Source organism: Rutidosis leptorrhynchoides, chromosome 1 (assembly GCF_046630445.1).
Source record: "Rutidosis leptorrhynchoides isolate AG116_Rl617_1_P2 chromosome 1, CSIRO_AGI_Rlap_v1, whole genome shotgun sequence".
NCBI classification, from domain to species: Eukaryota; Viridiplantae; Streptophyta; class Magnoliopsida; order Asterales; family Asteraceae; genus Rutidosis; species Rutidosis leptorrhynchoides.
This window is the reverse complement of record NC_092333.1, coordinates 651,219,049-651,234,087: the sequence shown is the minus strand read 5'-3', so window position 1 is coordinate 651,234,087 and position 15,039 is coordinate 651,219,049. Positions and strand designations below refer to the sequence as shown.

Sequence of the window (15,039 nt, the reverse complement as noted above, 5' to 3'; positions counted from 1 at the left end):
GAACAAACAAGAAAACGGGCGAACGAAGAAAGATTGTCAAATACAAGCCAGTAAATTATATGAAAAAGGTTCCTGTGATGAAAATGCCGCAGAACTTTAGCCCACGTTTTCGCTGGTGGTACTACGATGAACGCTCAGAGGAGGCAGTCATCGTTTTGGACAAATTGAAGGAAGATGAGACAGACTCGACACGGGTTTTAGATCCCGTTTGGTTGAGAAATTGATGTGAAGCTGACATCTTCACATTGTACTACAATCGGATGCTGTACAGGCCAGAAAATAGAGTTCAAGCACAACAGTACATTCGTGTTGCAAAGGTTTGCTATTTGAACAATATGGTTACAGATCCGTACAGAGATTGAAGCAGATCGAAGACTTATGAGGAACTAGGTCTTAGGGGGAGTTTGTTAGTGCATATTTTGTAATCCCTAGTTCCATGAACTTTAACGTTTTATTCGATCATGTTGTAACCTGTAATATTGTTAAACGTTGATTGTCGATGTGTTATTTTATATTTGTAAACGTTTAAATATAATTCGTAATATTACTCGACAGTCGGCCGACTGACATGGTCAGTCGACCGACTGTCATTCACTGTCGACCGACATAGGAACTGAGGTATTTAAGCCTAATTAATCTTCATTAATTTGGTTAACAACTCAGCACATCACACACACACGAAAAACACTTCTTGGTCGAGTCTCTCTCAATCTTCATGTCCAAATACCACAGAATGTCAGTCTAGGCTTCGTGTTTATCAAGATCTAGTCTTGGTTTGACTTGTACGAACCCGAAAACCCATAGATACTCGTTTAAGCTCTTTCTATTGTTATTCCGCCTCTAGATCGTGTTAGGTTGATTCTAAGATCCTCTCACTCAGCGTCTACAAAGAAGATTCCGGTTTTAAAAAATACTAGTTGAAAGAATTTTTTGTTTAATAAATTGAGTCTATTTATGACTTTAGTAAATTGTTTAAATCATTAGTAGATCTTATATATGAGGGTGCAAATTGATTCTCTTTCTCTCGTTAAGGAGTGTGGTATCATATATATGAGTGTGGTATCATATACAGAATTTATTTCAAAATTCAGTATTTCTAATAAATTCTATTTTTATAATACGAAATATAGTTTTTGATCAAAAATTAAAGCTCGAAACCAAACGGGGCTAGAAGGGATATGAGAATTCAAAAATTGGCAATCAACATCCCTTCGTCTCATCACCGTCAATTTCTCCATGTGCCAAACATGTGAGGGTATTTTAGTCCTTTTTCTTTCTTTTTATTTAATTTATCTTTTTCTATCAAAGTGTATTGGCCAAAAAGTGCAATCTGCCTGTGACGTGGCAGTGTCGTGGCAGTGTCAGCATTTGACACTCAAATAACCCTGACGCCCCTCCAGTGTCAAATAGGTCCCACCAATTTTATTTTTTATTTTTTATTTTATTATGAATACAAAATATATTACATATAATTAAAAACATATAAAAATTAACCATTATATAAAATTTAACCATTACATAAAATTTAACTATTACATAAGTTAATAAAGACGATTTCTTGGAATATAAATTCGGCGGTAACACGGGTGTGTCACTAAAATAATCCTTCCATAAGTTTTCTCCGGCTTCCTCATGATTTCTTGGAATATAAATTCGGGATCTTGGAACACGCTCGGATTCGACTTCGTCATCTTCATCTTCATTTTCTAATTGTTGAATTAGTGCAATAATACGCTCGTCTTCCGAATCGGAATCGTAACTAAGTAAATACAATGTCATGAAATTATAAAAATCGTATAATAGAATTGATAGAAATGAAAGAAAAATAAAGAGTTTGGGTGTGTTAAAATTAATAGTATGTATGAGTTTATATAGATAAATTAAAAAAAAAATCGGATTATAGCCGTTGCCCAACGGAATTTTTTTCCAACCAACCACACGTGGAAATCTCACTAACGCCCGCAATTTGTCACCGTACCGAACCGTACCGGAACCGGTTAGTACCGGTACCGAAATTGGGTAAAATGGAGAACCGGAACCGTACCGAAATTTTAAGACGGTACCGGTTTCGGTACCGGTACGGGACCGGTATTTTTCGGTTTTTTATCCACTTGGTACCGCAATTTTTTCACAATTGTGTAGATAATACGAGTGACGTGGTATTATGTACATATATTTTCATGGTTAAACAAAAGATTTCAAGCTGTTTTAATAATTAATCTTAGCAATTTCAAAAAAGTAACAAAAACTAATGATCAATAGTTGTATATAAAATGTAAGTGGCATAGTGATTAGTAGGTGAACTGTTGTATTTATCTACTTGGTAACATTCGATTTTGATATGCTTGCATAGTTGCATGAGACGCTAATAATGTTCCATGTAGCACAGTGTGATGAACATATTATTATTAATTACAGAAAGCATTGTTTAGTACATGAGATGAAGTCGTCTTCTTACAGACAATGTTGTTAAAAGAATTATACACGTATATGTTCTCCACCCTGACTATTTAGGACAGTGATAATATTTATTTTGTGTAACCATGGACATATAATCAGTGGACCATATTACATTCTACCTATTTACCTTTTATACTCATTTTTTATTTCGGTTTTCATATCGGGAATACCGGTACCGAACCGTATAGTACCGAAACCGAATTTTATTAAAACTGAGAACCGATACCGATACCGAATACCATCGGTACGGTATTTCAGTACCGGTACGATATCGGTACGGTTTCTTTTTTTTGGTATTTTTGCTCATCCCTACGGGACCCCTCTGACGCCGCGTTAAAATTGGTCTTATACTACTCTTATCCATGACACCTTGTTTCACAATCACATTGTGCCACATGAGCGCCACATCAACACTTCCTTTCTATCACTTACCCACCACACAACACTAGCATTGATGACATATCCCTTTACTATCAAATGCACCCAAATTATATTTTATAGTATACTTAAACTTGCTAAATTTTGTGTTCTCGTAGTAGGCTGGGTATTTACATGATCGAGTTGTCGGTTCATATGCTGAGTTAGCCACTTACTACTTCGGCCCGGCTTGACATGACTAACCCAAATCTTAGGTTCACCTCCCGGTTATGTTGCATATACAGAAGGTGGTCAATTTGTGAGCCTGAGGCAGTCATCCGTTGCGCTTATCCGTTGCGCTTACACTGCTGTCGTGTCTGACGAAACTGAGAAAGCTCACCCTGAGCTGTTCAACATGATGCTTAAATTCCTCTTGTCCTTGTAGTGGAGCTCCACCAGGGGCGTTGCCTAAGCCAATCTTGAAATTGAAATGCCTGGTCAGTCTCTATACTCAAACTAGATATGTTGCCGTACTCATTTACTAATTATAATTGGTTAAAGAAGATAAATCCTAGGACGTTAAAAAAATTAAAGGTCCCCAATTGATTACTACGAAAAGTATATGTATTTTCATCGAAAATGACGTCTTTACAGCTGGTTTCGATCAAATATATGAATAATACCGTAGATTATTGATTATTAAAGCCTAATATTAAAAGTTTCTTTTAATATTCCTCCCCCAAAAGATAACTTTTGCTTCACATATGCTTTGTGTGTATACTTGTTTGAAATGTGACTTGTTTATGCGAATGAATAAAATTGAGTTTTATGGTGAAGGTGGCATGTGTATACACTTGTGTTTTAAAGTAGGATAACCCAACTATCCTTTGTTTAGTTTAATTGTTCGGTTCTTCAGTCGCAATAAGAAGATAAATAGATTTATTTGCAATAATAGATAACCAATTAAAGTGTTCTCAGCGATATTTGATTTTTTTTTACACAAAAAAATCATTTGAATTCTCATGTCCTTCCTAGCTTGGTTTGGTTTCGAGCATTAATTTTTAATCAAAAACTATAATCCGTATTATAAAGTTGAACTTATTTGAAATACAGAATTTTAAAATAAATTCCTTATATGACATCACACCACCACTCCTTGACAAGAGAAACAGAACCAATTTGCACCCTCATATAAAAAGAAAATGAATTACCTATTCTAATCTCTTGAATCCAATAATTTGCTTGAAATTCAACGGACCAATCAGAGTGCGATATTTGGCGCGACAATCACATGTTTTTAAATTTAATAAAAAAATTCAAAAAATTTGAAAAAATTAAAAAAAAAATTTCAAAAATGTTTTTAAATTTTTTTTCGAAATTTTTTTTTAAAAAAAATTTAGCATGTCAAATCCAATCACATGTGATTGTCAAATCCAGTCACATGTGATTGTAAAACACAATCACATGTGATTCTGCATGTCAAATCCAATTACATACAATTGAAAAAAAAAATCAATTTTTTTTTTCAAAAAAAAATTTCAACAGGAAACAGACTTTATTCGGTAATTTGATTAAGTTTGTTAGCGTTTCGTGATCATATCTTCAAAATTTCAGACTTTAATTCAGTGAATTGATAAGTTTTGATCAAAAACTTGGTGTTTAAAGGTTTTAGCACAAGAAATTCGTCATTTTACTAAATAAAACGTCTCAATCACATATGATTGAATTTGACATGCAGAATCACATGTTATTGGGTTTTACAATCACATGTGATTGACATGCAGAATCTCATGTGATTTACTGCATGTCAAATTTAATCACATGTGACTGGAAAAAAAATTAGATAAAAAAATTTAGAAAAAAAAAAAATTTTAAATTTTTTTTTGAAAAACTTTGTTTTTTTCTTCCCAATCACATGTGATTATCGCGCCACGTGTCGCACTCTGATTGGTCCCTTGAATTTCAACCTTAAAAGTTGGTTTCATTTGAATATCTCACTACGAATAATTTAAACACTTTACCCAAGTCATAAATATGTTCAATCTATTACACAAAAAATCATTTCAACAAACATTTATCAAAACTAAAATTCTCTTCCTGAAAAAATTTCGCTACTCTATGTTTTCGATAATATATATAAACACCGTCTTCATTTGATTGTAGAAAGATACTAACGTTGGAAATGATCTACGAAACAATTCCATCGATTCTTTGGTTTTAAGATTTAGACGTTAATGCTCCTCATCCGTGAATATATCTGTGTGATTTATATAATTTCTAAAAACCGACATGGCATAAACAAATTTATGGCTGTACTTCGAGTATACAGTGTGTCGCGTAACAAATTTTAGTTTCAATACAATATATCTGATTTTGAGACTTCTCTATCACATTTACGACCCTCTCAAATATGTCTATTGGATCACCCCCCACTTCCACTTCACGATATATTTGGCCAACACTCCATATTTTTGTACACTTGCGCAGTGTTGTTATTGCATCGCTAACCTCTCTAAAAAGTCAAGTTTACGTTCACTCGTTTAAATTAAATGATGAGAGTAAACGCATTTTAAACTTTGGCTTACACATGAACAAATTATCGATTAAAACATGAACCTCCCCAAATTAAAACAAGACCTTTTTGTACAATTTATAACTATAATTATTTACGAGTTACATTAAAAAGAATGTGTTATACCTTCGTGTTACGTCTATCTAGCAACACTAGAACAACACATTTTGCATCTTCATCGTTTTAACCGTTTCATTATTGCTAAAGATAGTACTCGACAAAGTTGTATGTGTCGCTGAAAGTATATTTACCACCAATAGAGAAGGATAATATTAATTTTCCCAAAAGGGAACATATCGCTAACTATCAAATTTAATTTGTGAAGATATCAAAATCTATTCCACTAATGAGATTTGTTTGAAATGTTTTATTTATAACATACCACATATAGGAGTGTATAATTGATTTTAACTTTTTAGCACTTGCGTAATCTTTATCGCAAAATATTTATCTTATCGGAACAAGATAAGTAAAAGTATTTCTTAATAGCAAAAAAGTTTCTAATCATGGAAAATAAAGATATTAACAATACAAATTAATATTTAGTACTTGTCTTTCAATTTATTGGCGACTTCTTAAATATGCGACTCAGTTCCAGAAATTTTCGATGCATAAAGACTAAGGTGATTAAGACATTATTATTATTATTATCTAGATTTAGATTATTATAAGATAGAGAATTTTCATGGAGAGATATAATTCGTGGAGAGATATATACGTTTTCATTTTAGTGAAACTCTATGATTTGGGTAGTGAAACTTTTAGCGGTCAAAAGTTATGTTCTTGTTTAATTGTGTAAATAACATAATTCGCGGTGTAGCTTATCTACATGAAAGTTCTTTATCTCACAATATTCTGTATCCTGATAATGTCGTAATCACCTTAGTCTTTATGCGTGCAAAAAATTTCTAGAATGAGTCATATTGGAGAACTCACTAATTGAATCGAAAGACAGGTATTAAATATTAATTTGTAATTAAACGTTGTTTAATATGTTTATTTTTTAGGATTGGAGACTTTTTGCTATTAAGAAATACTTCTATGTTGTTCTAATAAGATAAATATTTTGCAATAAACATATACGCAAGTGTTAAAAATATTATAATTAATTATGCACTCTCATATAATGTATGTTATAAATAAAACATTTCAAACATATCATCATTTGTGAAATACATTTTCATATCTTCACTCTTTATATTTAATAAAAATTTCTATTATCCTTCTCTATTAGCGGGGTCATATAACTTCGGCAACACATACAACTCTAGCGAGGTACTAGTTTCCAGTAATGATAATACAATAGAATTGATTATGTGAAATATGTTGTTCTAGCATTGCTAGATAGAGAGTAACGCGAAGGTATAACACATTTTTTTAACGTGACTCGTAAATATTTATAATACTGTGTATAAAAAGTTTTTTTTTTTTTAATTTATAAAAGTTGATGTTTTAATCGATAATTTATTCATATATAGGCCAAGATTGATTTAGGTTTACTCTCATCCTATTTGAACGAGTGAACGTCACCTTGGCATTTTAGAGAAGTTAGCGATGCAATAACCACAATACACAAGCGTAAGGAAAAATATGAAAAAGTGGTTGGTCAAACATACCGTAAAGTACAGGGTGATCCAATAGACCGGGAGAGTCTATTGAAACTAAAACTTTTCAAGCGAGACACTATATACTAAGTACGACCAAAAATATGTTTGTGGCTGGTTGAGGTTTATCAGATATCAGATATTACATATATCACAAAGATATTATCACGCATGAGGAGCATCAACGTCTAAATCTTAAAACTAAAGAATCGGTGAAGTTGTTTAATATATCATTTCCAACATTGTTAGTGTCTGTCTACAAGCGAATGAGACGGTGTTAGATATATTACCGAAAACAACGAGAGTAGCGGAATTTTATCGGGAAGAGAATTTCGGTTTTATAAAATATTAGTTGGAAGAATTTTTTGTGTAATATATTGAACCTATTTATGACTTGAGTAAATTGTTTAAACCATTAGTAGATCAATTTTATATGAGGGTACAAATTGATTCTCTTTCTCTTAAGGAGTGTGATGTGGTATCATATATAAAACAGTATTTCGAATAACTTCTAAACAAGTTTGTTTGTCCGGAAAAGTTCTAAACAGGTTTGTTTGTACTAAACATGAGTATGGAGTAATACGATGTATAGTTTGATTAAAAATTAAAGCTTGAAACCAAACGAGGCTAGAACGGACATATGAATTCGAACGGACATATGAATTCGAACAGGTTTGTTTGTCCGAAAAGAATTAAATATTGATGAGAGCATGTTGACTGGTTACCTATTTTTGTAAATAAATCTTTTTATTGCAATTGAAGAACCTAACAGTTAAACAAAATCTTCAATATTAGGCTTGAATAATCAATTATCTACAGTAGTATTCATATGTTTTTCCATAAGAAGTCATCCTCGATGACAATTATATATATCAAAACCTTATTTCTAATTAACAATGAGTTTTAGACTCTTAGGTATTTGCATATGGCTCGAGCCGAACGTTCATATTAGACAATACACTTAAAGGAAATTGGACAGAATGCCCCCCATTTGTCAAAATTTTAACAATATCCTCTAAAAAAATCGTAATTGCAAAATTGTCCACTGACAACGCATCGTTCAAGATGCAAGCAAGCCTGTGCGTGATGCATGTTACCGAGATATTCAGCGAAAATACCATTTTTCCTCGCGAACGCACACCACGCGTCAAGCACTATGCACGGTGCGAGGTACTTGTGCCAGAACTTTGAATGGCTGTAACTTTTGACACGCAGCTCCGATTTAGTTATTGTTTTTTTCTAAATCATGTATTTTGTCGAGCTCTATATGTTGGAAAGCTTCTGAAGTGACAAAAATAACTTTTAAATTAGACCTGAAAGTTGCGTTTTACAAACTAACATAGAAAAATGCTCAACTTGCGAAAAGTAATGATTGAGGGCTTTCGTGTATTTTTAGTCGACATTGGTGATAAATTCAACGCATCACAAATTAGAATATTATATAGCAAGTTATGAACGATGAAAGGGCGTTAAAAACTCAAAATCAATAAGAACGTCAAAATTGATGGTCTTCGAGACCGAATTTCGATTTTTTTTGGACAAACTGTCTTTGGCGAATAAAATTTCGACAAACCACCCTCAATCAATTTGGTACGTGGTCGTGTTCGCGAGGAAAAATGAATGTTTCGTTGAGTATTTCGGTAACACGCATCACGCACAGGCTTACATGCATCCGCGTGGTCAGACGATATTTTTGTAATTACAATTTTTTTAGGATGTATAGTTACACTATGGAAAATGGGAAGCATTCTGAGCAAGTTCCCTACATTTAAAGGTCCGCATATTTTATAAATTTACCCATCGAAATTTTTTAATTTAACTACCCTTTATAATTTATAATACTACTAAGTACTAACCTCTGCATATGGCTGTTTTGTAAATTTGAAAAGAAAAGCAAAACAAAGAATACGTATGTACTAGTCGATGCGGCTGCATAAATAACCATTTATATATAGTTTCACTATAAAATATAAAATATATTATAATAAATATAAATAAATATATAATAAATAAATATAAATATAAGTAAATAATAAATATATTACACAAATAAATAAATAAACTAGGAGAAGAATTTTTTTTACAAAAACTACGTTATTCACCTTCAATATCTCGAGTTGGTCTCGTGTATTTTTGTTTCTTTTCTCCTTTCTACGGAGTATTTCTTTTACTAACTACGTTACTACGAGTAGTTAAAAATCCACGGGGTTCTATCCAGTATATTACGGAGTATTAGTACGAGTAGTTAAAACCCCACGGGGTTCTATCCAGTATATTACCGTATTAGTTTAAGTATATAATCTATATCTATATACTTATATAAAAAAGAGTGTTAAAGCATAGTTATCAACATGAGAGTAATTATAGGGAATGAGGACAAGTGTATTTTACACATGTTAAATCCTCAAATTTTCTAATTACAATTAATCTATAATTAACAAATAAATAAATAAAAAACATTAACTGACAAGAGGTTTAATAAAATAAATCGAATAAAAAAAATAAATACAAATATTGAATACATAGATTAAAAATTGAACGTGTAAACATCAACGATCTATCTTAGTCTAAATATGCTTTAAGTTGTGATCAATATAGTTTTGTTATCAATATGTAGTTATCGAAAACAGCAGGTCGATCTATAACGGTTTTTTGAGCAGCCGTGCATCGCACGGGCTCATAATCTAGTGAATATATATATATATATATATATATATATATATATATATATATATATATATATATATATATATATATTAATTGACGCGTTTATGAATCGTGCATTTATGTAGCAGAATAAATACAGAAAAAGTAATAAAAATGTATAGTTATAACCAATGTTGTAAAAAACCCGTTTACTCACCGATTAATCTCCGATTACTCATTTTTAAGAGCAGTCCGTTCTGTTTTTCCAAAATTCGTTTAATTAATCCGTCAACATCGATTGATGGGTTAAAATCGAATTTGGTAATCAAAGTCGGTTAAAGTCAAAATTGGTCAACATTTTAACATGAATTTACACTAGAACTTTAGAGTTTTTGAATAAAATGAACAATTATAAACAATTATGTTAAATTTTATTTTTATGTTTATGATTTTCTTCTATATATATACATATAATTTCCGAAATCTAATATTTAAAAGTATAAAGTACAATTCGATTAATCCCCGATTAATCCTCGAATAACGAATTTTGCAACTTTGGTTATAACTAATGATCAACGCAAACGATCAAATCTAATTTTAATGCGTTAAAAAGAAAAGAACTTACATGAAAAAAAGAGATATACGTAGTGGAGTCAAGATTTAAAGATGAAATGATTAGTCACAGACTTATCTCGATAAACTTTCCGTCCCGCACTTAATCTCTACTAAGTTAACGTGACCTTCTATTGATTCAAGTAATAACTAGATGAAGTAGAAATAAAGGAAAATACTTATATAGATTAAGAGTACTTTACAAGAGAGAATGCAATAACTTTGAGATGTGTTGTGCCAAATGAATTCGCCCAAATTTGTACTACTCATACTGCATGATGGGGGACTTGGATTAAAATAAATGACCGGCTAAGATCAAAATATTAGAAACTTCAAGTATGTAGATAATTTTAGAGATATTCATGGAGCTTTCACATCATTCTAAAGATGAACCAATTAAAGAGTTCTAGAAAACTTCCATGGAATTCTTGAGTTCTCCTTGATTTTGAGTTGATGTCTCATATTTGGTGTAACACCCTGATTTTTTTTATCACAACAGAAGTATATACATAATTATCAAAATAACCTTAATTTATGTTTACAAACCATAGTTAAGAAATCAGCTTAGTTAACATTCATTACAACTTTCCAAAACGGCGGTGTTACATAAAACAGTACAAAATATGAAAACATCAGAGAGTTCAGCTCATAGTCAAACATGCCTTTTAACCCGTCCGCAACACCCGTCCTAACCAGCAGTACCTAAACCTGCAAGGTGTGGAGATGTGGGAAAATTAGCACAACTGCCAAGTGAATGAATACTATCTAACAAACCCAGCATAAGCAACTGAACATGCAAGGGTCACAACTATGTTAACGTCCTGAACTAGCATATAAAAACAACTGACAATATGAGGATCGGCGGCTTGTAAGAGCACACGACTTAGCTGATCAGGCTACAGTCTACCGATAGTCCGCTTTACTGAATCCATTGCATAACCGTCCAGACACAACACATGCGTCCTTCTATGCTATACTGAACAGACAATAACATCATGACTCGACCAGGCTACCACGGTCGACCTCACACAAACCCTACCTTGCCGCCTCGGTGGGTTCCCAACCTTGCCGCCTCGGTTGGTGTACAACTAACAGTGCGCACATAAGATCACATATAATCAGTCATGCAATCGTCCTAACAAGCATGACAATATCTAACTACACATGACAATCATACTGAACATAACATAATACCACATGAGTATGAACAAGTAGCGTCTCAGCTACTTAATACTCTATCCGGAGATAGACCCACTCACCGAATACCAGCAACTAGCTCAGATAATCTATCACTGAGCTGCTTCCTTATCCGTATCACTTGAACATAAGGCAAATCAAGTTAGTTTCTGTCCGTTAGCACAAACAACACAATACAGTAAACCAGTATCAAAAAGCGCCGCAAAAAAGTCTACTCAACACTTATGCATTTTCAGAATTTACATTCTGATCATCATAAATCACGCGGACAACATAACGGCTTGACATCAACACTTAGTAAAATTTCCACTGCCTAAGTCCATCGGCCGACTGACCAAACAATCGGCCGACCGTCGCCACACCATCGGGCGATGGTCTCTTCCACCGACTGAACGTCTAATGTAATTTCATTATCCGAAGGACTTCCACCATTGGTCGATGGTCATGACTATCAGCCGGTTGTCAGTCACCATCGGTCGATGGTCAAAGACCATCGGCCATAGGTAGTTCATCAGCTGCAACAGCAGCAAAGTGACGGGTTTCAACCCAAAATTACCAAATCTCGATTTTGAACACGTTTTTGACCTCAAAACTGAACACATCTTGTACACTAAACCTTTAGAAGCATAAACCCACAAGTTTTAAGCATAAACAACAACAAATTGTACCAATTTTGACATCAAGACTCACTTTCATAAAGCTTAACTAAAACACCCATTTTGACACTGATTTGATCACGAAATCAAACAAACTTTACCTTGTTAGAATCGCAACAACACAATGAACGATTTGACACTAAAATTCAGCTTCAATTCGAGATCAAATGATTTAGGGTTGTTTGAAGAAGGTGAAGTTAGGTGAGAGTGAGTGAGAGGAAGGTTCATGAACAAATGAGAGGAATTAGCTGATCATACACTTATTTTGGGGTTAAAACCCCATACCCTACAACACACGGGTATTTATCAGTTATCAGATAACTTTCGTACTTAATTTAACAACCCTAACGGAGTCCAAATTAAATAAACGAACTTGTTCTGTGACCCTTGTCACAAACTGGTCTTAACCAAATAATAAAATAACATAAAATATACAACTCAAATAAAAGCATAATTAACCACACACAATTATGCCTAAGGGCAAAAAGGTCATCTTACATCTATGCCCGATGTGAGGATGTTACATTTGGGCTACAATAAAAACTCTATCCATAAATTGTAACAAATGAGAAAAGATGTTAACAATCATAACCGTTTTAAATATAACAAATGTACGGGTCAAACCAATAAATAAATTTTGTCAAATATAATCTATAACAATTGGTTAATGTTGCACACAGAGAGCTGTTTATCACGAACTAACTTGTCGATATTTAATACTTATGATTAGTTAACTATTGATAGAACTTAAACTAAATTACAAGATTAGTGAGAAAAATCCTATCTTTTGTGTTAGAAGTTGAACACGTTTACGCTTCTTGGAAGTAAAAGTGTAATGACCCGCTAAACCGCTATTGACGCGGCACATTTACAAACGGTTCCACAACATGGTTCCACCATCTATATGAGACATTTTAATAAAAAATTGCATTCATTATTCAAAAAGGTTTTCAAAAATGGAAAGTTACCAACATAGCAGGTTTCTAAAAATAGAAAGTTTTCCAAATAGTAAGTTTCTAAAAAATAGAAACATGACTCGTTAAATCGCTATTGACGCGGCACATTTACAAACAGTCCACAACATGGTTACGCGCTCTATATGAAACGTTTTAATAAAATTTGCATTCATTATTCAAAAAGGTTTTCAAAAATGAAAAGTTACCAAAATACTCCTCCGTCCCAAAAAGAATGTCTGGTTTGACTTTTTGTTGAATTTAAGATATATTAGTGAATTGTCTAATTTATCCCTCATTTAATGTTGTTATAAAGAGTAACTTATAAATTAATTGCTATATTTAATGCTGAATTTCCAATAATAAAAAGGGTGTAATTGGAACTTTAGTGGTTTTTTAGTGTTATTTAAAGTAAGGGACAATTTTTTTGGGACAAACAAAAATAGTAAGGTAGACACTTTTTGGGGACGGAGGGAGTAGCAGGTAATCTAAAATAGGAAGTTTTCCCAAATAGTAAGTTTCTAAAAATAGAAACTTCTTCAAAAAATACGTTGATACAAATGTCAAACAAGTCATACATCAATAAAATGTATCGAAAAACTGAATGCGAATAACTGTTTAAATAATGCCAAACAAACTCCAGATGCATACACCCCTGAATTACGAATTTGAGATTAAACATGCTAAAGTGTCAATACAAAGATTAATGAGTTCATACGTTTATCACAAATGATAAAGTAAATAAAGTAGAGTGGACAACAAGATTTCAATTGTTCAAAAACATTATAGAAATTTCTATAGTTTTGAGCACCCGGTAACCAAGATTAACATAAATAATAAATTTAGAGCCGTTTTTAATAAAAGTTTTACAGTTTTGAATTTTTCCACTAACATTATTCTTTTAAGATTTTTGATTGGTTCATAGAGTTGCTACCAATATTAGGTCGATTATATCGTGACCTTATCTCATTATTTAACTGCTTTAACGGCTGCTTGCTCGAAGGGACCTTGACATGAGAGAGTCAAAACAAGCTTCGGTTTAGTACCCAAAAGATTCAAAAGGATTCAATTGTGTAAAAACAATCTACATAATGTGCATTGAACACCCGAGGATCATTTAATCAGCCTAATACTTGAACAATTTGTATGATTGTAAAAACTAAGGGCAGCCCAAGCATTGCGTGATAAGATGTTGTCAACAATTTAGAGCCGTTTTTAAACTAGCTTCGTTTCAAGTCCCTTAAAAAACTCAGACTAAACAAACGAGTGGAAAGGAGTGCATAGATACTCTTGAAATGGGTAGAAATTTCCTACCTACTATGCACACATGATCACAACTTGATTTTTCACATCATTTCTATTTTTAATCTGTTTTTATGGTAGAGTTATAAGCAGCAGAACGCTGAGGTTGATGATTGGGCATTCTACAACTTCAACATCCAATTATGAAAAAGTCCATTACAAATTGTGAGGTAAACTTGCATTCTAAATTACTTATTGTAATTCATTTTTAATATGTATAGTTGATAGTTGATTTCTCATTTGTGGATTTTTGTGATTTTCCACTGTAAACACGTCAGTTGTTATCATAGGACAGAAGGGTTGTTCCTTAGCTATTGTAGTTACAAAATATGAACATTTTGTAGTTCATAAAGATATTAAAACGTTAAATGTTATTGCATGTAAGTTGATGTTTCTCTCATGGAGGTTTGATTTGATTTTGTCCATTACTCTCATACAACAATATACCTCGGCTTGGCTGCTGACTTAGAGCTTGGTACGGTAGCTTTTAAATGTGACCTTAAAGGGTTGGCTCCGGAAAACAATTCATCCACAAAATTTTGATTGTTTTATATCATGAAAAACCACAATTGATGGTAGATACATCACAAAAATATTTGATTCATTTACTAACAAACAAGTCAACTTGGTCATGTTTTATCGATGGGTTGATTATACTAATGTAATATGCTTGAATTTGT

General features: G+C 32.6%; 1 long non-coding RNA gene across 2 annotated transcripts in view; it reads left to right on the top strand.

Annotated features, from left to right (window-relative positions):
* The window catches only part of LOC139885791 (uncharacterized), a 31,158-nt gene extending 16,505 nt beyond the window's left edge, over positions 1–14,653 (top strand). For both annotated transcript variants that reach the window (XR_011772090.1, XR_011772089.1), the window contains exons 6-7: positions 3,000–3,314; positions 14,441–14,653. This is a non-coding gene — a long non-coding RNA (uncharacterized lncRNA). The remainder of the gene's footprint in view (positions 1–2,999; positions 3,315–14,440) is intronic.
* Positions 14,654–15,039: the final 386 nt, after the last annotated feature.